The sequence below is a fragment of the Lissotriton vulgaris genome, chromosome 10, assembly GCF_964263255.1.
Source record: "Lissotriton vulgaris chromosome 10, aLisVul1.2, whole genome shotgun sequence".
Taxonomy (NCBI): Eukaryota; Metazoa; Chordata; class Amphibia; order Caudata; family Salamandridae; genus Lissotriton; species Lissotriton vulgaris.
Genome location: NC_141698.1, coordinates 817361094 through 817386037, shown reverse-complemented (window position 1 = coordinate 817386037; position 24944 = coordinate 817361094). Strand labels below are relative to the sequence as shown.

The following is a 24944-nucleotide window of genomic DNA, read 5'->3' as shown; positions in this document are numbered from 1 at the left end:
AATTTTGAGTTGTGAAACGTTATATAAATCTGTTTTCTATGTCTCCTCAATGTGCCCTAAAGAATCGTTAGCACTTGCACTTTAAAAATGGGTGAATCACCTAATCACGCGGTCATGTGATCAAGGCTCCACGGAGCCGAAACGTTATGGCAACAGCACTGAAATAAAGTACTGACATCCAATTACCGTGTCCGTTCCTGCATGCTGCTGACGAGGGAAGCTTCAGCGTGAAAGCGACGGAGTTCTGTATGTGTGTGTATATATCATACATGTATATAAATAATCAGTACATTTTGTTCAATTATATCCAAAAATCCACCTCAGATGGGTTAAAAATTCTTTAGCTAGGATTTCCGAACAAAAAAAAATAAAATAATTGTCTGACCCTTATGAATAACTTTGAATTTGGCAGGATTTAGTAAAAAAAAGTCTGTGGCCCCTTTGCCTGAAATTAAGGGATCAATTGCCAAAGAAGCCACCTTCTCTCGACCGAGGCCTGGCAAAAATCAGGTCCAACAAGAAATTTGCATCCCTTTCCTGCTCTCTACCCATCTGGTCTAGCCAAACCATATATAGCTTCTTGAGCTAAGAAATTATTGAGACAAATCAGAATTGATCTCGGTTTTTTGGTCGATCCCCTCCGCTTTTTTCCGTTGATTAAAAGGAAACCGATGGGCCTTTTGCAGTTCCACTTTCCAATCCCATTGTTGAAGTTCGGGGAAAGCTTCCAAGAAGAGTTCAATCACATACTGCTGAATGTCATTACCCTCCACTCCTTGCGGAACACCCAAAATCCATAGGTTATTTCTTCTGGAGCGATTTTCCAACTCAGCCAGCTTTCAGACTCCTCTTTCTGAGCCTTCAGAAATTCGGAAATAACCTTTTGCTGTGCTAGCTCGTCCTCCAATTTTGAGATTCAAGTTTCAGCTTCTCCAAATCTGGTTACAAACGCTGAGCAAGTCTTTGCAACTCAGCACACAGCATTCTGCAATTTTCTAACCGCACCTTGAGTCTGTGACCATTCTGTCCTAGTCTCCACTTGGTGAGCCATCTGTCCTAGTCTCCACTTGGTGAGCCATTATACTCTGATAGATTGTAGAAAGTGATTTCGCCTTGCGGTTCTGTGTTTGATCCAGAAGCTTCCGGGGAGATTGCCCCATGCCAAACTTCATCACTCAATTTTGGGGAAAATGAATAGTCCAAGACCAGTGAGCCGGCTGGACCCAGAACTTCATTAGTCACATTTTCGGGTTGTTCCTAAGGTTTCCGAACAGTACCAGTAAAGAGGTATCATTGCCCGCCTCCTAATTCCAACTGTAGGCTGCTCTAATCGCTTCCAACCTCAGCCCAGTCTCTCCCAGGACTCATCCCCTGAAGAGTTAGAGGGATCCGACATAGAATAAAACATTTCCCTGGAACACTCTTTAGCCAAACCTGTAGCTAACTGATCCGCATTTTGTAAAACAAGAATTCTTTATTCACCCCCCTCTCACCGCTGCCTACACAGTTATCACTAATAACTACTTGTTCATGGCCAGTCATTTGAGGAGTAGTATTTTCCAAAATGGATATTTTGCCCTTATTTACAGATGTTTCAACTCTTGATACCGGGTCCAACAATAGCCGGCTCTCCCTCAGGTGTGGTAGGGTCAATTAAATCGGTTGCATCTGTAAGATCCACTGCACGTCTCCTCAAGCCTTTCAAGCCTCCCTGGCCCCCCTCTCCTCACTCTTTACAGCCACAGAAACAAAGTCAGAGTCAGTACCTTGTGCGAGTGTTTCCAGGGACGATACAGCTGCTGCAACATTGTTTCCACTATCTACTGGAGCATCCAAAACCTCCAAGACTCCAGCCACACTTCCCCTTGCCAGCTTGTATTTTGAACAGCGTGTGAACCGTGAGGCGGCTGCGGATAGAAGCGCCACCCTTCCCTGCCAAAGCTGGAGAGAGACACTGCTTGTCTGCGTGCGCCAACATCACCGCCTTTGCCACAGTTAGCCTTCGCAGGGCTTGCGACGGCAATACCTGCACCCGCGGGACGGCCCAGTTCTTAGTGCCCTTGGCTGCATTCTTGGGAGGTATCATACCAAGCAAGCAGGTAAACGCGGTTGTGTACCACCAGAACACAGGACCTGCACAGGATAGGGCAGAGGGAGGACCAAGCGCCAAGAACAGTACCTCCAAAACATGCCGCTATTCACCTACACAAGGTTATCTCTTCGTCACCTAAAGCTGGACAGAAAACAGAGGGGGGAGGGAGAGGGGGGGTGTGGGGGGGAAGAGTTAATCCAGGAAAACGCTGATAACCCTCTCACTCAGCCGAGCAAGCAGCCGCCATCCTGCCTCCACTGCTACCCTCTTTGCTCCACTGCACCTAAATTTTGTGCTGCAGCTTCACCCTTCTACTACTACTCAATATGTGACACATCATTGAATAGGACTGGTATTTCATCACCTTTTAACTGTAGTTTAATTACAGAACAGGGTTTCAAACTACTTAGTCCCTAGTGATGTCCGAGAAGGACTTGCATTTACCTCACTTCTACAACCCACTACCTACTTATATATTTTTGACTACTCTGGAACAGATGTGACCACAGAAGTCAGTCTCTAAAAGGACTCGTACTCAAGCCTTCCATTTCTACAAAATGGCCCTACGATCCATGTGGCCCTGCCCTGGAGACTATGCAAGGCCGCTGAAACAACTCTTGTTTCCTAGCCTTTTCTCCAGCAAGATGGCCAAAACCTACTAAATCATTCTGCTCAGGGCACTCTACTTCCAGAGATGTCCATTACAAAACAGTACACAGAATGAGCTCTTCATGTCTCCGCCCCTGCACCCATTCAGGATTCTGGCCATTTTCTCGTATTCTCTCATACCTACCTATTTATACTTTATACACAGTTTCCTTTAGATCGTCCCTTCCATCAACTCTACATCTATTCTATATGATAGGTTCATATTAGATGGTTATATCTCTTTTGATCTACCTGCCAGAATACTCGACCAGAACCAGTGGTATCTCGTTCTCCTACCTCGCCGTTAAGACCTGAGCACCCTGCCTCTCCACCTCAGGCAATCTGCATCGCAGACCCAATCCAAGAAGGGCCTCAAGACCTGGTTCTTCGAATGATCCTAAACCCAGAGGGACCATCGACCAGCAGCCCCCAGCACCTTGAGATCTTCACAGTAGCCACACTTTACAGGCCCCTGATTGATGGATGCATTTTTCAATTGACACCTTACATTCTGTACACTTATTTACCAATTGCCAATTCTTTAGCCCTGACACAGCTGTGTCAAGCATGAACAGTTTGCCATACCTCTACGTTTAGTCTCCAATGTTACTCAAGTGTCATACATAAACAGCGTGCAGCACCAAGCGAGTCCATTTTAATTTTAGGGATTTCAAACGTTCCTAACATTTCCTACATTCCAACGCTACAACCGTTTCCAATTCCCAGTTAAAAATTGGCCCGAACATGGCGATGAACACCTATACTCGTGGATGTTCAACACTCCTTTTTTACCAGTAAAAAAAAAAAAAAAAAAAAAAACAAACAGCATTTATGCAGCTACCAATATAGAGGCCAAGTAATTTGCCTAGTGGACCGATTTTTATCTAAATGGCTCAAAGGCAAAACAACTGACATGCTTTTAAATCACAAGAACTGAAAATTGCTACAGTAAACCTTTTCTGTGGTCATAACACCTTCATGACTTTACTGGCTAAATCCCAGCGCACAGAGGGGGAATGGCAATTAAGGTGACGTTCAGAAATTGACAAAAAGGTGGGACAGAGCTTGGAGGGGGCAGTGGGCACTGTAGGAGTCTCTACCTTTCCTCACAAGTAGATCATGTTCAGAAAGCCCCTTTAGAGGGACTATGGCAGGTACAGAGGCCAAACAGCCCAACCCCCCAGCCCTTAGGGTCCCTAAGGGCAAATTGGAACACTCAAACCAAAATATTGCTTCAACACCACCTGTGGTGTCACTGGCGATTCATTATTGAAAGAAAGAAAAACCTAAAACACACAGTAGGTGGTTAAAACATCCTGTCTTCCATTGGTCTTGTGAATGCACGTCAAACACGTATAAACAGAAGTGAAAAAGGGACAACTAAAAACTAATTTGCATTACCAACCAATAACTACTACAACTAACTAAGAACAAGTTTGCTACCTCTTTTCCTACTGCTCCAAAGACGAGTTTCTCAGTCGTTATAAGGCTGAAGTGCCTTGGAACCGACAGGGTGTTTTAAAAGAACACCCACTCACCAACCTAGTTGGGGAACATGCTTCATCATTGGGTTTCCATGCTGGTTGCCACATGCTTCCAGGGTGTCCTAGGACACCAAATTACATTAGAGCTGGTTCTTTGTGATCTGTGACTGTGTGTGTTAGTGAAGACAGGTGTTAAAGTTGGATCGGAATCTATCGCCAATCATGCATTATTTATATATATATATATATATATATATATATATATATATATATATATATTTTTTTTTTTTTAAATAGGGGAGGTCTTTGTCAACATTAAAAGCAATGGTGGATAATCATGGGATATTAGTTTATTCCACTTATCCTTATTGTGGTCAATATGTTTCAGCCATCTGTTTTCTTGCCTCTATAGGCCAAACACTACAAAAGAAAACGTTCTAGCCAAATGTAATATTCTGAATACCTTTTCTGACAAACCTTTCTTGTATGAAAAGACATGACAAATCTACTTACATCACAACTAATGAAGGAGTATGTCGCACCTATGACTACAAATGTGCTGAACAATTTTTACTTAGCTTATGTAATTGCATTTATATAGTGCTTACTACCTCGGGCAAGGCTTCAAAATCACTTTGTCGAGTAGCACCCTACTCCAGAACCCAAAAAGAATTAGTGGTAAATCAGTATAGGGAAATGTGAACTTAATTTGAAAGGTGGAAATGAGAGTGTTAGATTGAATAGTAAAGTGGAGGGAGGGATGATTATTTTGCTTTTATCTTTTGGAATACAGCAAGTGTCATTTAACGGCTGGCAAAGCCAATAAGTCTTGCCTATGTGTTTTTTTTTTAAATGGTAATTATTTTTAATCCATGCTGTAAAGAAGCTCATCAGCTGTGCAGCATGGCTAAAAGAAAAAATTATTTCAAAAAAATCTAATCACCTTTGTGTATGTTTGAGACCTCTTTATACTCACAGGGAAGTACATGGGCTGGACATTTGTCCTAACAAGTTCCCCAGCTCCATGATGGCTTCCTTGAAGTATAGTATATTTGGTACTGAACATCTCAGCATAATAAACCTGAAGATTCCAGTATCAGATTTATTGAAAACTGCACACAGAGGACCCCTTAAAGTGGACCCCTGAAACCTACCAACACTGTGTGGTCACCTACTGGCCTAAGCCAATCTGCTACCACCAGACAGTACTCTGACCTCCTGAAGTGAGTGCCTTTGCACTCAAGAGGTTGAGAACAATGCTTGTAGTGGGCAGAGGTGTTCACACCTCCTCCTGATCAGGAAGATCCATCTGTGGGGTGAAATGAGCTTCAAATGCCTTGCTGCCTTTGTAAAGAGACCCTCAGCCTCTGCTTTTAGAGGCAGCAGACCCCCTCCTGTCCTCACCCCTCTTTTGGCAGGAAGACAGGCAGAGAGAATAGGAGGTGTGCCACCCTTTGCCAACTCCACCCTTCAGGACCTGGAGGCGAGGTCAAGTACACTTTCCAGTGCCCACCATATTGAAGACAGTGGCCCTCATCCAATTAGGATCAGGGCTATGCCCCCTCCCCCACGCGGGAGTGAGAATTTAGAGGGTATAGTCATCATTAAGGTAAGTAGCCCATTGGCTACTACCTGACACTCCCTTTAAATAAACCTAAATGTAGTATTTAAGTGGCCCGAGCCCTGAACTTCATATTCACCACACACAAGAAGCCCCAGAACAAAGAGGAGCTTCTGACCACAAGAAAAAAGATCCTGGACTGGATTACGGTACATAACCCCTCATGTAGCCCAAAAACTCAATTGCGGAACACTGTCTTGTCCTGCCACTGCAAGACCTCTACAAACACCAGCGACCTTCCAGCACTTCTCCGGAGAAACATACTTTACAACGAAACTTTATCCACGCAGTACCTTTACAACGCAGGATTTACAACGACTTGAGCTGGAGGGCGCTGTAGGATAGGGAATAGTTTAATTTACTATCCAAAACCTTCCCTACTATTCACGGGGACTGGAGTTTGAATAGTAAATTAAACTATTCACTATCCAGCGCCCCCCAACGCAAGTCGTAACGACTTGCGTTGTAAAGGCATGCGTGGAAAAAGCATGCGTTGTAACGACATACATCCCTTCTCCATATTGTCCAAGAATTCGCTTGGAGTAGAGGAGCTACTCACCTGCACTGCAGGCACCGAAATTGCACAGTCCGAAATCTCGACTTGCATCTCCCCAGCCCCACCAACGCCGCAAATGCCCAGGAGGAGGTATACCAGCTCAACTCTGCCTACTAACCAAGTTGGGAGGCACCACGATCTTCCTGAGCTGAACAGCACCAAACCTGGGGTACCGGACACCCTGCAACACAAGAGTCCAAGCACCCATCGCGGGACGTCAACAACCCTCAGACCCACTCGCTGAGTGGCCCAGCCATCTTGCACAGGTCCCTCTGAGGCATTTGTCACTGACCACAAGGTGCACTTTGCACAACAGAGCTTGGATCACCTTTTTGCTCTGCGCCGAGCCCCACCAGCCGGGGAGTCTCCGAAACCTTTGTGCTCCTGTGGTCCCCAGCCCCTTGTAACTGCTACACTCTGGAGTGCCCTCGGACTTGCCTACAAGTCCCCCTGTACAACCTGTTTTTAGGTGGCCCCCCTTTCTTCGTAGTGCACCAACTACTGGCTCTCCTAGCACACTGCTCCTGGCCAAATTGGGGACGCTATCGAGCATCTGCTCTTAGAACTTTGGACCCTGGATCCCTAACATTAGAGTTCTAGAAGGTGAAACCCTTAAGTCCTACTGCACTGTGATTTATTGCATTTTATGTTTTTCTCCAATAGGATAACATTGTGTGAAATTGCACACAACTGTATATTTTGCGTGTACTTGCCTTGCTTATTGCTCAAACACATTACATGCTTGCCTTTAACTGAAGTTCTTGGTTCAAAAAATGTTTTATAGATATGCTTTTTTTATTACAAAAATGGTCTCCATTATCGAGTGCATTCCATTTATTGCCTTAGAGTACAACAAACGCTCAGCACTACCCTTTGATAAGCCCGACTGCTCGCCCACACCAACACAAAATAGAGACTTAGTATTCTCTACCTTTGCCTCTGTAAACCAATAAGGGTCTCTCTGACCTATGCAGTGTACCCCAATGTGGTACACCATATGGAGAGGTGGGTTTCCTACACAGACCCTCCGCTCCTTCCATATTCGAAGTAGTTCCCAGGGAGGCCTCACATCTTTTTCTGAGTTTCTCTGTCCGAAAAGGCTTGCCCGGGCGTATTTCGCTACACTTCCACTCTGTAGGCTATCATGGGGTTTGTAAGACTGCCCCTGCAGCCCCTTGGACAGCAGCCAAGCGCCGCTCACCTTAAGCATGCCAGTTATCTAGTCCTTTTCGAAGGGGAACAGAAACTGCCCCTCTCGTCTAGCAGGTGTCCCTGTCCCCACTTTGGTGACAGCTACCCAACTCGCCCAGTCCTGCTGCTTTGCTGGACATGTCCTTTCTCAGTTTATTCTTCTTATGCTCGTTGGTTTGCGGCTGCTATCTTTTGGCTATGCAGTGTATAGACCACCTGCTCCCCTTTTGGCAGCAACTCTTCATTCAAAACACAGCATCTTAAAGTCTGCTCGACTACTAGGCCAATTATGCTTTCTTAATTAATATGGATTTATGACCCAGTTCGACACTCAGTCTCTCTATATACTGCCAGAAAACTGCACTCGGCCTAATGTGCTGTGACGGCACACAGAACCTACTCTCCTATGGACAGCATTCCCTACCTTGTCATCGTCCTCATCAAGCTAGGTTGTACCCAGAAGCACAGCTGCTCGTGGGCTTGAAGTCTCCAGCTTCTGCTGGTGGAACGGCAGTTTCCATACAAGATTCTGGGGGTTGGCTGCAGTTCATGGTCAAGGGACGTACGTCACTGGAAAGTTGATGGGAACTATCATGGAGGTCACCAGGTTCGGGGCTGAAGCCATCTTGGATAGGTGCAAAATGAAACCAGAACTTAGAATTGGACAAAGGAAAATGTATGTTCTGGAAACGAATGGCCATCTTGGAATGAAGGGTTGTTGTAACCTAGTTCTGGTTCCCCCCGGAACCTTAGGCTAGTGGTGCCTACCAGCTCTCCTGCGCGAGAGCATCCATCGTCCCCCACCCTCCCCATTGGTTCGCCAACATTCCACACTGTCCTGGTTCCGTTCCCTTGCCCCCAACTGCCATAATGATTCTGCCTAACTGACCTACGCACCGCCTCAGGTGTGGGGCTGATTGAATAAAACTTCATTACTATACCTTGACTCTGACTTTAATTGCAACAGTGGCGACGAGGATCTCAGCCCCTCACCGCGAACCCACTGCCTTCCAGTTTGAATGCGGAAGCAACCTTTTCTAAAGGCACGGTGCTGCAGCTGGGTCGGGGAAGAACTGGCTTGATATTAATAAGTCAAGGGTAAAGAACAGCTCCGTGATTCCGGCAAGTCGACTTTTGAGTGAGTCGAAAGTGAAATGAGCCATGGACGCATAGCAGATTAATTCGACCAGTGAATACTAATTGAAACTCGGGCGTTCTTGTGAAACTGACATTTCAAAGAAAAGTAAGACCCGAGATAAAGGATAACTGGACTCTGCGCAAGTTCATGTGGTGAGCCGTGGAGCATGTGTTTCTTACATGAAGTATAGTGAGGAAACTGAGCAGCCTCCGTGAATCTCGGCAAGTTTAATTGAAGAGTGAAAGTGATAAAGTGAGCCTTGGACTTTCAAAAGATTAATTGTGACCGGTGAATACTAATGAAACTTTGGGCGTTTTTGTGAAGATGAGATATTAAAGGAAAGAAAAAAATGCAAGTCCCGAAGTAGGTGAACACTGGAATCTGAGTAAGTCCATGAGGTGAGCCTGGGTAGCCGGGTGGAGGAGAAGTGAGCGGAGCAGGGAACAATACTAAAATAATCTCTGCAACCGCGTTTAATAATGTTTTAAGCTGCGCGTTAGCGTGTGAAGTGAGACTCTCCTCATATACAGTGCAAACCCAAGGTCAAACGAGATAACGCTCTGAGGAAAACAAAGAATTACCAGCTGAAAGTATATAAGCAATGAAAGGATATTAGCGTGTAAAGTTCTCCACAGTGTCGATGCTCTATGTATCTCCGAAGATTAGTGCAGCGCATGACAAATTAGCCGTGTCTTAAGTGAAAGTGAGGTGCATTTAGAGCGGCGTAAACCCTTGAATGTGTAACAGTCTGAATGAAAAAAGGGTGACTCTCCTCAGCGCGAGGCGAAGAGGCTCAACTACACCATAGAGGTGAATCAGCATCGGCGAGTGTCAGCTGTCCTTCTGGCCCTTTTCTGAATGATTCAATGGAATGATTAGCTTACCTTGAAGCAGCATATTCGGGAACGTGAAAGTGGATGCGGCCGGCGGCGCTCGGCGATCGTACAGTTTTCCTCAGCACTTTGGCGCAAAAGGGAGAACGACGCACTTCACGCAGCAGCGCCACCTTCCTGTTGAATGGCGCAACTGCATACGATAATTCCGAGAAATAATTAAAATCGAGTGGTACAGCAAAAGAGTGAATAAGAATAGTACCCCCTTTGTGGAATATACGAGCAGCACTTCAGGAAAAGTGTTTAGGAAAAAAAAGTTACTTTATACACCAAATGGGCAGATAGAAGGAAACGTTAAGGAAAAGTGTACACCTAGTTAAGTGAAAAAGTCTGAACACCCACTTCTAAGTAAAATTCTGAAGAAATAAACTAAATGAGCTATGTGAGAAGAATTCGAACTGAACTTCAAGGTGTGAGGAAGATCAACTGAACTAAGCGCATCATCCACAGCAAAATAGGAAGAAACAACTGTACGGTTAACATATAAAGGGAAATTATATAAGTTGAGTTTGTTTGCAGCAGTAACATGGATAAAAACAATGTGCATCTTACCCCCACCTAAAAAAGAAGTCAAGAAGGGAGCGAACAGAAATGTATTTGAGGAGGTGATGGATGACTTAGGTGAACATTACAAACAAAAACTGTTTGTCAACGCACAAAGAGACAAAATTCACTGGGAAAATGGCGATTGCAAAAATGAATTGAACATAAGTGAAACCAAACCTGAGAGTACCATTGACATAAGTGGAGTAGGAATTGACGTTATCGCTGATTCAGGTTCAAATTGTACAGTGGTAAGCAAAGGTATATGGAAGAGTAAATTAGCTGTGACACTAGGGAATGAATTAGTAGAAGCTGACACGTCCCCGAAGACATACACAGGAGAAAACATTAACTTAATTGGTTGTAGAGAAGCAAAATTGAGTTATATGAAGAGAAGCACATGGAGTATGGTTTATATTTCAGAAGAAGGACCCTCGGTACTGGGGTGGGAAGAACAGAAGAAATGTAAAATAATGAAAGATCCCAACGGTACTGAACCTTTGAATAGGCTGGCACAAAACAACAACACACACATTACAAGCTTCAGGATGTTGAGTGAGAGAAAGCCATCGTCTACGACCAAAAGTGGATGGACAAAGGCTGCATGGAGTAAAGAATGGAAAAATGAAGCAGCCATTGACAAATTCGAAGAAAAACAAAATACATTCATGAGTTATGATGTTGTGGATAATATTAGCAAAGAATTCAAGAAAAAGATCAGTGAAGAAGTTCTGGTAGATAAAAGTGAACCAGCCTATAAAGGAACATGTATGGTATCTCAGTCCACAGTGCTAGTGGAGGACTTTTGCAATTCTACCTGCCTCAAAGATGGGGAAGTGTGGCACTCTACTGCACTGATTGAGTCAAAACCCATCACAAGAAAGAATTATGCTGATGAAAGTGACCAGGAAGAAGATTATGGTCAGTGTCTGGTGGAGTCTAGGTGTAACATGCAAGGAGAGTACTATGACTGGTTATATAATGAAGAGCCAGAGAATGAAAGTAAAGAGGCACACAAACACGTACGATGTCCTCACCCCAAAGTTCAGTTAAGGAAAAACAGGATGCTTGTGGAAGGCTGGAGAGAATGTGAGTTAAGAGACACAGGGGACCCAACCACATTCTCTAGTGGAACTCACTTGATGAAATTGGAAGGAGGACAGGTCTTTGTGGAAGCATGTATTGAAGGAGTGGGATTTGTTGGAAAGGAAAGAACAAGTGACACTGGTACAGAGTACATCAAGAGAATTGACGTCAGACCTATCACCGATGGTGACACCGTGAGGGATACCCGTTGTAAGAGTAAGCGTAGACGCAGTGCATTATGGTCCTGGAAATATCCCAAGAAAAAGGATCCTAAAGCCGTGGTCACTCACCTGGATGGAGAAGTCAGTACAAGTAATAGCAGACAGGAGCACAATACCAAAATGGATTGCCAAGGCGGAGTGAACGATGAGGAATCAGAGAAAGAGAACAGGAAGGCACTCAAACCAGTACTATGCCCACACCATGTGGTAAACTTAGGAATTGTCTAGATGCATACTGGATTTGCGGGTCAGCACAAGTTCTGTGGACCAGAAGACTCTGCGAGCCCTCACGGAAGTTCATCCACGTTGGGGATTGAACTGAACTGCGTGTGGGCCCACACGAAACATAGGCAAGTTAAACGATGTAGAGTCAGACGATGAGGAAATGGACACACTCAAACACCTACTATGTTCTCACCCTGAAGGTACTCTGCAAAGATATGTGGGTTGATGATGATAGAACCAAGTAGGACACTGTCCCACGTTCAGAAACACGAGTTCACATTATCTCCCACCTGCCTCTGACTCAGCTGACTGTCAATCATTCAGACCAGTTCCTGGGGGTCATTCCAAGCACTCCGATTATCAAACGGAGCTGTTACGGTGACTCCCACTCTGTCTCTGAAGCCAAGTCTAGCGGTCACTGCTTCAGCGGTAGGTTTGGTAGAACCAACAAGGAATCTCATTCTGACACAGAGTGTTCCTCATGCCCTTGTTGCCAAGGGAACATCAGGGAGAACCGTCCACAATCCCAAATGTTATTAAGACCTTGTTTGTGACTAATGTGGACTAGTTTACTTATCACCAAAGTTCTCTTTGCCACACGTTGGGCTTATCTGTTAAAACTCTCAAGAGAGGAAGATGTGTTGTAACCTAGTTCTGGTTCCCCCCGGAACTTTAGGCTAGTGGTGCCTACCAGCTCTCCTGCGCGAGAGCATCCATCGTCCCCCACCCTCCCCATTGGTTCCCCAACATTCCACACTGTCCTGGTTCCGTTCCCTTGCCCCCAACTGCCATAATGATTCTGCCTAACTGACCTACGCACCGCCTCAGGTGTGGGGCTGATTGAATAAAACTTCAACTTCATTACTATACCTTGAATCTGACTTTAATTGCAACAAGGGTCTCTTAAGTTTTGTTTTCTGGTTTTACGTACAGTTCAGTGACTCTTGCCAGACCACTGATTTGAGTAGTGGTCTTTTCTGCAGCTCGGTGTCCCGAGCACACTCCACACTTGCAGCTTCCGGCAATCGCTCCCAACTTCTCCCTCACAGGTGGTTTTAAAACGCTAATAATGCATTTTATCGCGGCGATGCAGACTACCACATTAAAATTGTTAGTCTAACCCTTGATGCGTGGTATTTGGCACGTCTGGTCAAGCAGTACATCAGGAGTTGAGGTGTGAATGTGGGCTGCAGAGCCCGTAGGTCAAGGACGGGCCCACCAGCTGCTGGACCTCTACACAAAACGATAAGGGAATATAATACATACATACAAAAAGGGCATTTAGGCTTTCCATGTCTATGCCCGTCCGGGTTTATCGTTCGGAAAATCTGGTAACCCTAACTCCTGCACACTGGGCAGTCAACGTTTTTTCCTCATTCTTAAACCGGCTATAGAATTTCACAAACTCGTTCTTACAAGCAGGTATTACGGCACTGACAAGTCAGCGCAAATACATTCAACAAACGTGTGTGTTGATGTTTGAAGCACGTATAGATAAAGAGGCCAGGATTTATTATGAAGTTCGCCTTCTTAGGGTATACAAGAACACGCTACGTATACTAGGGAGAACTTGTTTCCAGGTTACATTTATAACATCGTAACGTTCACTTTTAGTTGCTAAATGAGCTCAGTATGACACTATGATTTAGGTCAGATGCTGGGCCTCCAGCCAAAGTTTAATTTAACGCAGACATAAACCGTTATATTAACATACTGGTACACCAACTTTTAAGTACAACTCCGTACCACACCAACATACATGGGCTGCTTGACAGAGTCTACTGAAACGAGCAAAGCCGCCTGAACTCCGGTAGAAAATTCAGATAGTTTTATACTACTAAAGTAAACACAATGGTAAAGTTGAGAGTGTGAAGCCAAACACCCGCGGGAAAAGCGGCTGAAGCCGAGGCGCACTCACCTTCGGTGTCGGCGACTCAGCCCTAGACAGCGATCGGTGTTGTGCAGATTTCGGGCTCTGCTTGGAATGGACACGTAGTTGATGAGACACTTCCTTTTCTATCAGGCGTAGTACGCTGACGCCTCACTAAAACAAAGACCCCGCCCCTCTTGTTCCGGTCTTGCTTGTGTGGACGCAAGTACGTAAACGCCACGACACCAATGAAATGACTTCCTGCGATTACCGTGTACTTCAGGCAGGAGTCTTATAGGCGGACATGTCAGAGTCAGGCAAAGCGTCATTAGAGGACGGTGGTAGGTTTTTTATCCTTATTGAAAGAGGTGTTCGCTGACGGCGCTCCTATAGCGTTACAATAAACAAGTACAGCCATTACTGGAGTACTTAATTTGAATAAGCATTTGCAATGCAATAGGTCTCGCATTCATGCAAGTTTGAACTATTTGCATTGTAAATTATAATGCCTTTAATTTATGTTTTGGGTTTTAAAACATGAATAAAAAGCATTGTCATTTGCAATACTAATAGCTTAAACTGTCACAAATGTGAGGTCTATTGCATGGCAATAAAGGGCCTTCTCGACCGCTTGTTAGATTGGATATATCAGAGGAAGAGACCGGTTTGCGATGTCTTCAAAGTAGTGATACACAGTCCTGCCAAGCGTCACGGAACAGGTGTGACGCTCACGCATTTCAGTGCGGTGATCCGCATCACCGCACTGAAATGCATTGTCACGCATTTTCGACCTGTGCCAGGCGCGCCAGCGGCGCTCCTGTGCCCGGGCTCTCTCTGAGTCCTGAGAGAGGTGCTGCCAGCCGCCCGAGTGCCAAAACAGTTAACTGACTCTGCTGCCGCTCTCAGCTCTGAGAGCGGCGCGCTACAATGTATCGGAGTCTCTGCTTGCTGTCCGACTGAGGCTCCTGTTGCCCTGGAAAGTTACATATGCGCAAATCATGGTGCGGGCGACACCAGCTCGGCTACTCAGACTCTGTCCTCACAGTCAGTCTGCAGGGGGGCCGGGCTGCTCTGAGTCGGATACTCAGCTGTCATTCACCATGTGGCGCACCAGGGGTCCGGGATTAATCCGATGTGCCAGCCGCGATAGTGACGTCACATCCGGGTAAGTAGAGGGTCAAGTGCTGCGGAGAAGTGGCGGGGGATTAGCGAGTGCAGGCTGCGCGGTACGAGACGCTGTCTCTCTGAGCGCTATGATGGCCGCGCGCCCTGCTTACACTGCAGCTCGCACCTTGACCACCTCTGGCAGCTCCTCAGCAGAGCCCCTGCGGCGACAGACTCAGAGACTCACAGCTCTGGCCAAGCCAGGCCGAGGTCGGAGGACTGCGAGCGTGGCCGCGTCGACTCTGGAGTGGACAGAGCTGGATGAAGCAGCAGGCACAGCTGGCAGACTCGTCAGAGTGGCCAGTGTTCTTTGCACATCGTGGCTGGGTAGGCAGCGCCAGCAGCTGAGCAAGTTTAGTAAGTCAGTCACTGTCACTGTTTTATTTTTTTATTTTTGTGTTATGCACTTTGCAGTGCTGCGTCACGCGGACAGTTACCTCGGGTGTCAGAGAGCGCTTCACAATTGGAACAGACAGACAACTGTACTGATACGTGAGGAGAAAGTTATGAGGCAAATTATTACACAAAAAGCAAACGTGTTACATGAGGCATTGCAAGAAGTGACAATCGTGAGCAAACAAAATACAAACGCATTACAGAAAGTGGCATGCGACGCGTGCAAGTTATAAAAGCATGCAAAGTAACAAGTTTAGCCTATAATAGTGCAATAAAAGGCAGACACTCAAACACAAGAACAAACATAACGTTATGTAGGCAATGGTGGCACTGGTGCAAGTGTCTAAAGCAAAAAAATGTAGGATGTAGCAGCCAGTATGTTAACAGAAAAGTGACACTCAGCAAGAGCTCAGAGCTGTTAACTTCTTTGTAGCCGCTTGCTTCCCGTGACATGTTTATTAAAAAAAAAGGCAGAAAGCCTAGGCTGCGAATGTAGGAACAGTAGTTTTCAAAGAAATTGGGTACCGGTAGGCCAGCCTGAAGGTGAGACACTCACTGTCACACAGCAACACCTACACAGAGAGGTAAGAACTGAGCCTTCAGCGTTATCATAGCCCATTCCCCTTGGACCTACTACAAAGAGCACTGCGTCAGGTATTCTACTTGCCTGGCCGTAGCACCACCATGACCTTTACTAACATGAGTCATGATGCAGTGAAACAATAATTTCACATAATAAAAAGCATCGATCTGCAGGGCTGCCCTGTCTGATCATCCTTCCGGAGTCAGAGAGCCTGCTGCCATTAGTCCTGGTTTAGTTTTACTTAATACCTCTGCAGCACGTTTTATCACAGCAGCTGCTCTGAGTGTCATCTAGGGCTGTGAATAGTGGGTATTATCATCAAGTTCGAAGGCGGGTCACAGTGCATGGACAATTACACTCTTTTCGGTGTTCTTCACAGTGTCTTATTTTTCTGATTTGTGTAGTGGTCTGCCCGAAAAGTACTGTTGCTGAAAAATACAACTTGTGTAATTTCATGGTTAGGCTTTCGTTTACAGTACAGTCCGGTTACAGGAGGAAGCAATAGAATTAGTCTCCTTCCATTGCTGGTGCTCTGCAACAGTTTCAAGAAGTTCTTGGAGTTTCTTGTTACTCATTTGGCTTTAATTTCTGATATTTATAAGTTTCCCTCGCCTTAATTGCATGATTTTTTCTTGCGAGAAAGTGTTACTCATAGTCGTTGAAATGTCACTCATAATTACACTCACATTTTTAAAATGTCACACATGGCGTTCTGAAACCTTGGCAGCTATGGATACATAGTGCAGTGAAGAAGATGTGCAACTAATTCTTACCTCCTAATCAACAGAGTTGATTTAAAGGGTTCTGCCATTAACATTTTTAAAAGGTTTGTAACTCTTTACGCCACATGGAAGCTTTTTGTTATTGAATTTAGGCCTTGGATGCTCTGTGTATTAAGGAGTCTTGATTTGCCAGTTGGAGCTGTCTTTTAAACCCCACATTCTCATAAATAAAGCTAGTTGTAGGAAGTATGAACTCCATCTATTTCATCCAGGTAAAATGCATTTAATCAGTGTAAGATGTATGAGAAACCACATACTTTAAATAGACATAACCAATGTCACTAGGTTGAGAAGAAGGAGTTATTTTGCACAAAAATAGTTCCTCTAACCTCGCAACTCCTCATGATACCAGCACGCATATTAGCAGTATCACATCACAGGGATACGATCAGAGTAGCTCTCTATGCTGATGCTTAGACTAGAAGAGCTAAAACTGACCTACTCTGACCACCACACATGCAATCTACAGCCTCAAATTGGACAAGACAACCAGGTAGCTAATTCCAGCCTAGACAAAACTGGCTAACGCACCTATCTTACAAGTTCCAACTTGTGTGAAAAAACTGTCAATGTAAGAACAGCGCTACCAAACCACACTAGTTACATTACAAATGTTGACACAATATTGTTAAATTGTGCAGTGGATAACACATTCACATCAATCACACTAACATTCATGTTGGTGAAAATAGTACAATGCATATATAAATTACAACTCTTCCTATTGGCAAAAGAGACTGCATAAAGTTCGTCAAAACATTGAGAGGTTTATTTTCTTTCTTCCCAACTACGTAACCACTGTACCAATGTAAGTCAACGGGGCCATGAAAGTGTCCTCGCTCTGCAAAAAAATGATGTATATAAGTGTAGGTTTAAAAAGGAGGCAAAAGTTTTGGCTGAAGGTCACAGGCACAAAGGCACTTGCCAGCTATGCGAATGTACAGGCATAAATAACATCTGAAATCGTGTGGCCTTTTGTTATTTCAATTATTTGTACTGCTCTCTGCTCTTTAATGTACATGTTGTGAAGCGCTCTGATACCCTCGGGTCCAGCTAGCGCTATAGAAAACTCCTAAAATAAAAAATAAAAATAAATAAAATAAAATACATACTTGAGTCTCATATAAATAGTAGCTGCTCCATGTCAACACCAACACGTTGCTGCTTACAGTAGAGCAAGAACCGACACAGTATTGAAAATGCAGCCTTATCAATGACTGACCTACCTTCATCCCCTTCTTTGACCGAATGTTTCATCACAAGGCCTAGCATTAGGACAAGCTAAACAGCTGTGATGACTAAAGACCAGTGTGCATCTGCACACGGATATTCTTTGGGTCCCTGCTCCAGTGCTACTTCCAACGTTTGACACCACGGGTACCTCTGCTTAAGTTTTAAGAAAGGAAATGGACTGTGTCTGCACAACAGTTTTGAAGCTGCAGACAGACATGCTACTCAGGGGCCACGTACTCTGAGTAGAAGCTATATTATTAGTCAAAAATATTTTGTTCCTGACCTTAACATGTCTCCAGCTCAGGACAGCAATCGGCTTAAATCCGCCACTCATCCTCTATAACGGGTAGCACTGGGAGTGAGTTGTTGTATGCTCGGTTGCTTTGCGAAAAGGTTTGTTGCCACAACCTGACAGCAGTTTCTCAGTTTATGGAATATTTGAGAGAAAGCGCAAATCCCACTAAGCAAGATCTGGGAGCCTCCCTGAGCGGGCTTGAGAGGACGGGTCATGTGCCCCGGGGCTAACAGAGAAAGCCCTGGTATGTATGTGGCTGGGAGTGAATCACACGCCATGTAAAGAAAGTGATAACGCAGCGCTGCCTCTTACCTTCACGAAGAGCTCCACTTGGCACTGCTCGTCCAACATGCTCCCAAAGTGAGGGGAACTGGCGTATGGAGGGAGAGCCCATCTAGATTGCCCTCTTCTGACGGTCCTGCCCCTTGGGGGTGCCCCTGAACCTCAGTGCACGCTGCCAGCAGCTGCGAATCTGAGCTGGAAGCGCTAACATCCAGGAAAGAGCAGAGGTGGGCCGGGGCACTGCTTGTAGGAGTGAGACACTCCGTCTGAGGCTAGCTCGCCCCTCCCACGGAGACCCAGTGCGGTGGAGCGAAGAACGCTCCAGACTCCACGAGTGGACGGAATACAGAGAAAGGTTCCTGAGTGCTGTGTACTGTCCAGAGAGAAGTAATGCAGGCCCTAGTGCTGGCCCTTTGTTTGGAGGAAGGGGAATACAAAAAATGGTCCGTGACCAATTAAACATGAATTGAATTGCAAATGTACACAGTCTGTGTTGTTTAGAATACTCCAACACTGATAATCCACACAATTAGAAGCGCCAAACAATTCCCAAGATATTTACAACACATTTATTGGTGTACTCAATGAATATAGGTTGCGCTCGAAAAAGGAAAAAGGATGGGGAGTGATGGTGGATGGTGTAGGAGTATAAGTCAAAAGGAGTAAGAGAAATTCCAACTTGGTACTTTACAAATGACTGGTAACAAAAACCAGTTACAGGAGACCTGTCCTATACATAAAAATCATTTACATGTAAATCTGTAAATTCCCACTGTGCAATCAATGCAACATCAAGGTGTATCCGAAGAGGGAAATTCGAATCTCAGCTGCGATTCTTCATCAGGACGGGGTATGGCAACTTTATCCTGGTGCCAGGCTTGGCTACTCAGGTATGTCCTCAAATCACAATACCCAATGGCCTTGCCCGCACTCACAACGGAGCTACATGGACTACACTTCCTATTAAAGAACGGGTGATCTTTAAAACCCTGTTGATCAGTCACCGCATTATGCAGGGGAAAGGGCCCGCCTATCTTCTTGACCTGCTGACCCCTTGTACTCCTGCGCGTCAATTGGGATCTACTGGGACAGGGCTGGTTAAGGTCCCTAAGATCAGAAGAGCCCGGATAGGTGGACGATCTTTTCGGGTCCAGGCAGCTCAACACTGGGACAGACTCCCACCAAGAATGCAACTGGAGACCTCGGAACATATGTTTCGGAAACAATTGAAAACCCATCTCTTCCCCTCAGGTTAGAGGGGGAGGAGGACCGTTTTGGAGGATGTGGAGAGAGGGACTTGTCCGCCTAACTGTTGCTAGCTCCACCACAGCATGGGGACCCACTGGCTCTAGTGTAACCAGGCGCTCTATAAATGTTATTATTATTATTATTATTATTATTATTATTATTATTATTATTATTATTATTATTATTATTATTATTATTATTATTATCTGAAACCTCCACCGAGATGGTAGATTAAGTGCCCATAAACATGCATATCACCTGTTGGGTGCTCCCAAAAAAGGAAGGAAGAACCCTTTAGAGCAGGATAAAAATAGTAAAGCAGATGAGAAAGAATTCATAAGAAGTGAGGGAGTTAAAAATTACACATGCGATTGTAGGGGATGCACATGACCAGAGATTGAAAAATATACCTCCCAAGGAACGTGAGATGGTATCCTCAAGTCAAACTGACTAACCTTGTCACAACCCATAGTATTCAAGAGAATCATCCTTTATGCTGTCACAGGGGCAAAGACGTAAAAGTCCTCTTGTGTGGTAATACACATCCCATCACACAGGCTGGTCTTCCTATAGACCGACTATTGGTACATCCTGGGCAGTAACCGTTGGGTGTCTGCAGTCCTTCTCTGTAGGACAACAGAATACGATAAAAGATATGAGGGCTACATGGTGGTAAAGGATGTCTAAAATTCATGGGCACCCATAAACAATCTTACCCAAATAATTTGGGTCTGGACTTTTCCTCTACAGAATACTTGAGATCATGGCCTCCTCGTGGCACTTTGTGTTCTCTGTTCAAAGATTGGTGCAGGCCTGGAGGGAAAATGAACAGGTGTGTTAAGTAAGAGCATATTAGTGGGCCATGTAATTCGTCAACAGCCAATACGGTCTGACAGGTAACCCTATCCTAGATGGGTTCCATATTATCTAGCTCTACCTGCTCTCACAGTACTCGCAAAGTAGTAGAGAGACTGTGCTCCATCCTTCTGAGTAATGTGTGCCTGAAACAGCACAAGAATGTTGCTACTATGCACACAAGGTCTGGCAGATATGAGACGCCATTGCCTCCACCCGCACGAAGGGTGAATTGTGGCAATACATGGCGAGTGCTCGATGCTAGTCTTCCTACTGGGGAAAGGCCTTCCCTAGAGCCAAAACCAAAGTCAATAACCGTCACACTATACCGATGCCTGGATACTGTGAAATAACTGGTTTTTATCAGCGCCAAGACGCCCTAGGGTATATGCTGCGCTTTATAAATATCAAAAATAAATAAATAAATAAACGGTAACCCGGGTAACTGCTACTAGTACGTGGTTCAGTACTGATCTATTCAGGTCTCTGTACTCTGCGCCAAATTACAGTGCCAGAAAAACTGATAACTGCCAAGCATAGTTCAGTTCAGAAACCTACCCATGAGGGAACTATTGAATACATGCACATGCAGCTCCAAAATTACTTACTTGGCATGCCAAAGTTGCGTATTACATCTCGTACCAATTGCAAATGGCATCCATGTTTCTCCTCCTAGTTCGTTCCTCATATATGCGCGTGGTGGGCGGAGAAACAACCATCATGTGGACCGTCCACACCTGCACTGCCAAAGCCCTCAGACATGTTAGTGCTGCAGAGAGTGCCATCTTAGTTGGTGTAATGAGCCAATTACATTGCGCTTGCAGGGTGATCAAATTTAGCCCACAACAGGAGCATCTGTCTGTATTAATTAAACAAAGTAGACTTTAAGGTTTTTTTTTCACTTCCTTTCAAATTGACCTTAATAAACAGAACTTGTCACCAAACTATCAGCATTGTAAGTGTCATACCTGTATTAAAAGTAATGTTGTGTGATCTCTGCCCTCCTTCTCCTTCCCTCTGCAGCGTCTGGCTTGGGGTTGTTGGGGTTGGTTGTCTATGTTTTGCAAAACATTCTCAAAATCCAAATCAAGTCCTCTCTTAGTCGGTACGTTGTGCAGCATGGCACATGTCGCTACAATCTTACAGCAAACTTCTGGGCGATATTGTAAGGAACCTCCTGTTTTATGCAGTATGCGAAATCTAGATTTCATTACTCCAAAAGTTCTTTCAATGACATTGCGTGTTGCAATATGGGCATGGTTGTACTGTTGCTCTTTGCGAGTAGTAGGAGTCAGATAGGGTGTGAGTATGAAAGATCTGACACCATAAGCACTATCACCCACAGTACATAAAAAGGTGGAATACAAGCTATTAGTGTTAAAGCAAAGTATTATTTCACAACTTAAATATTTTTCTATGAAAATCACTTACCAAGCAAATAACCATCACCAAACTCTCCAGCCAGCAGTCTACCATGAATAGCACTGTGTCTAAAAATGTAGTAGTCATGGACACTCCCAGGGAAGCTAGCAACTAGATCAGTGATAATAGTCTTGGAGTTGCATATAGCCTGAATGTTGGGTGAATGGTAACATTTCCTATTGCGGAAAATGTACTCATTCTCAGAAGGAGGACAAAAAGGAATATGTGTGCCATCTATGCAGCTTATTACATGTGGGAAATGTGCCAAGTTGTAGAAGTCTTACTTGGTTTGAAGCAATTCCTGCACAGTTGTAGGGAAAGTAATGTAATGCCTTATCCTTAACAACATAGCAATTAGAAAATTATTGAAGAACCTAGACAGTGAACTCTGTGAGACCCCACCAGCAATGGCTATGACACCCTGGAAAGACCCTGAGGCAAGAAGGTGGAGCGAACAAAGTACCTGTACATGAGTAGGAATGGCCTGGGTCCTACGTGTCTGCCTCTGCAAAATTGGGTCCAAATCTGCAATCAACTCTAAAATTGAATCACCATTGAGCCTGTACTTATCATATATCTCAGGCTCTGTCTGCCCTAATAAAGTTATGCGCAATCTAAAAATTCTTTCACTAATCATCCTTCTCCTCCTAGCAGCAGCTTTCAGCCTCATCCTACGTGCAACTACAATGACTGCAGCCATAGTGAATGTATGTAAGATGCATTGGTGTTCCCCTTATATGCATTTAAAATCAATTTCACCTGATGCACTGCTTGAAAAAAAAAATACCACCAGCTCAGACCTCTTCTAAAAATAAGAATTGCAATTTGCTATTTCTAAGAAAATCGCAAATTGCGATTTTTCATGCATGCACTTTCTGGTACTGTAAATGCGATTCCTTATTTTTTGCGAATTAATTTAGAAATCGCAAACATTATTGCAATTCCTACATTTGCGAAATGGTCTTTATTATTGATGCATCCCAAAATTAAATTTTGCATTCGCAAACGTCCGATTTCTGCGAATCGCAACGTTTGCGAATGCAAAAACGAATGATGCATGGGCCCGTAAGTATAAAGGGAGACTGTCCACAACCTTGTTGCAGTTTGGGTGTTGGACAGAGTGTTCCAACTATTATGCAGGGAAGAACCTCTTTCAGGACCCTCACTCACCCGGAGGTGACATGCTTCATCATTGGGTTCCAGTTGGGTTCCCTTCTCACACCAAAGCCACAATGTCATTGGTGTGGGCTGCAATTCTCGGAAAGTGCAATAGGGCTGATGTGTTTTTAAGGAAACTCATGTGGAGAGGTAAACGGGAGGTGGTGTGGGGCAGAGTGCAATTAAGGATAGGTTGCAAAATAAAACTGTCTACATAAGAACGAATGAACTTTATTCTGTGGTCTCAAGGGACACGGCTATAAGAAGAGAGGACTAGAGGTTGTCAGCAAATACACCCCTACAATAGGTCAACATGTTTCTGCTCTTAGGTGACCCCACTCGGGGTTCAGGGGCATTCTTCAGGACCAAGTAAATAGTCACTCTGCACAGAAAGGAACAAAGTATGAGAAAATATATAGATATACTGGCTGGTGTTTGTTGTGGGTCACTGCCTATCTGAAATAAAAAAACAAAAAAACATTAAACGTATCTAAGTGGTTCTTGTCTGCTGTGTATATAGAAAAAACTTCATGTCAAACAAAAGTTGAAAATGAGGCTTTCAATATTGTTGCCTGCTTCATAAACCTATGACATCATCTTAACAATTTGGTGAATTAAAGACTCCAGCCATATAGGTGACACCACTCGTGGCACAGCTGAGGGTGAGAGAACGAAAAGGAGAAAACAGTGCCACTCATCACAATTGTGTACTGCTAATCCTTATCTACAGACCCATGCAACCAGAAGGAAATTCTAAGATTTACAGTTGTTGTGATATAGTGGCAAACATAGCAGTCTTTCAGTTATTGAACTCCGGATTGGGTAGGAAAGCTGAGTGGGTATTGAAATTGCTAAAAACAGTATATTGAATGATACAAAATTTAACAATAGGAGGAATTCTCATGTGTGGACAACTTCATTGTTGTTGCTTGTTTCAGGAAGCCAGCTTTGCATCCAGCTTGATAAAGACTAACTGGGCAGGCAGCTCCCATGTCTGTATTTAATATGGATCAGGGATTTAAAATTCATATGGATCCCTGTGGGTCTTGCTCAGTTTGCCCCTACGCAAATCCTACTACGCAGATTTGGGTCTCACAACCCCATGAGAGCTTCAGACCCTAACCAGTTGCAACATGGAATAGGTCATATACCTGTTACGATGTCTCTGCAACTTGCTCTATGTGGGATGACCATCCGCATGATCAGACTAAGAAATAATGGACCACCACTGTTCAATCAGATGCAACACTAAGCTGACAAGACACTTTCTAGACGCAGGCCACAGAGAAGGTGAAATCAATTGGATAATCATTGATAAACCTCACTACCTTCTGACAATGAACACCCATGAGTCACTCCTGTTCCGCAGGGAACAGCGGTGGATCTTTAGGCTCCTCTGTGACAAGCAGGTGTTGAACGACGAGATCCCCTGGACTAGTTTGGGATAGTAGAGACATACCTTACACCTATACCCCACAATGACATGCAAATACTGTTTTGTACCATGACCTCACTGGGCAGACCACATGATCTGAGGGACACTCGATCATCGAAAACCTGATCAGCCCCTGTCCCAGACCAACAATACGGCCTCTCTATTGCCTGGGCCGTAAACATTCCCAACCTGGAACTACGAGTCCATGCCTCTCTGTCCACTTGAGACTGTCTCTTCTCACTGTCTAACCAAGACTCCATGCCTTCCTGTCCACTTGAGACAGTCTCTTCTCACTTTTTAAATAGGAGACTCCAACGGATGTTCCTGAAAATTGAACGAATGCCGGCACATCACCAGCCCTTATTTACATAGCCCTCGGATCATGGGGCTACATTTCCCATGAGTCAGAGCGCTTTTTGACACTCCGACTGGAGTCACACCAGGAGTGTGTTACCTTCTTTTTATATCTGGTCCAAGTGAATGATTTGCACTCTCGCCGAGGCACCCTAACCTCGTCAGACAC

General features: G+C 44.6%; 1 protein-coding gene across 2 annotated transcripts in view; it reads right to left on the bottom strand.

Moving 5' to 3' along the window:
• Positions 1 to 13833, bottom strand: part of SEC61G (SEC61 translocon subunit gamma) — a 39005-nt gene extending 25172 nt beyond the window's left edge. Inside the window, exon 1 of one of the 2 annotated variants that reach the window (XM_086941736.1) lies at positions 13617 to 13833. The gene's annotated coding sequence lies outside the window, so the exon portion shown is untranslated. The remainder of the gene's footprint in view (positions 1 to 13616) is intronic. The other variant, XM_086941737.1, reaches the window with a different exon arrangement.
• Positions 13834 to 24944: the final 11111 nt, after the last annotated feature.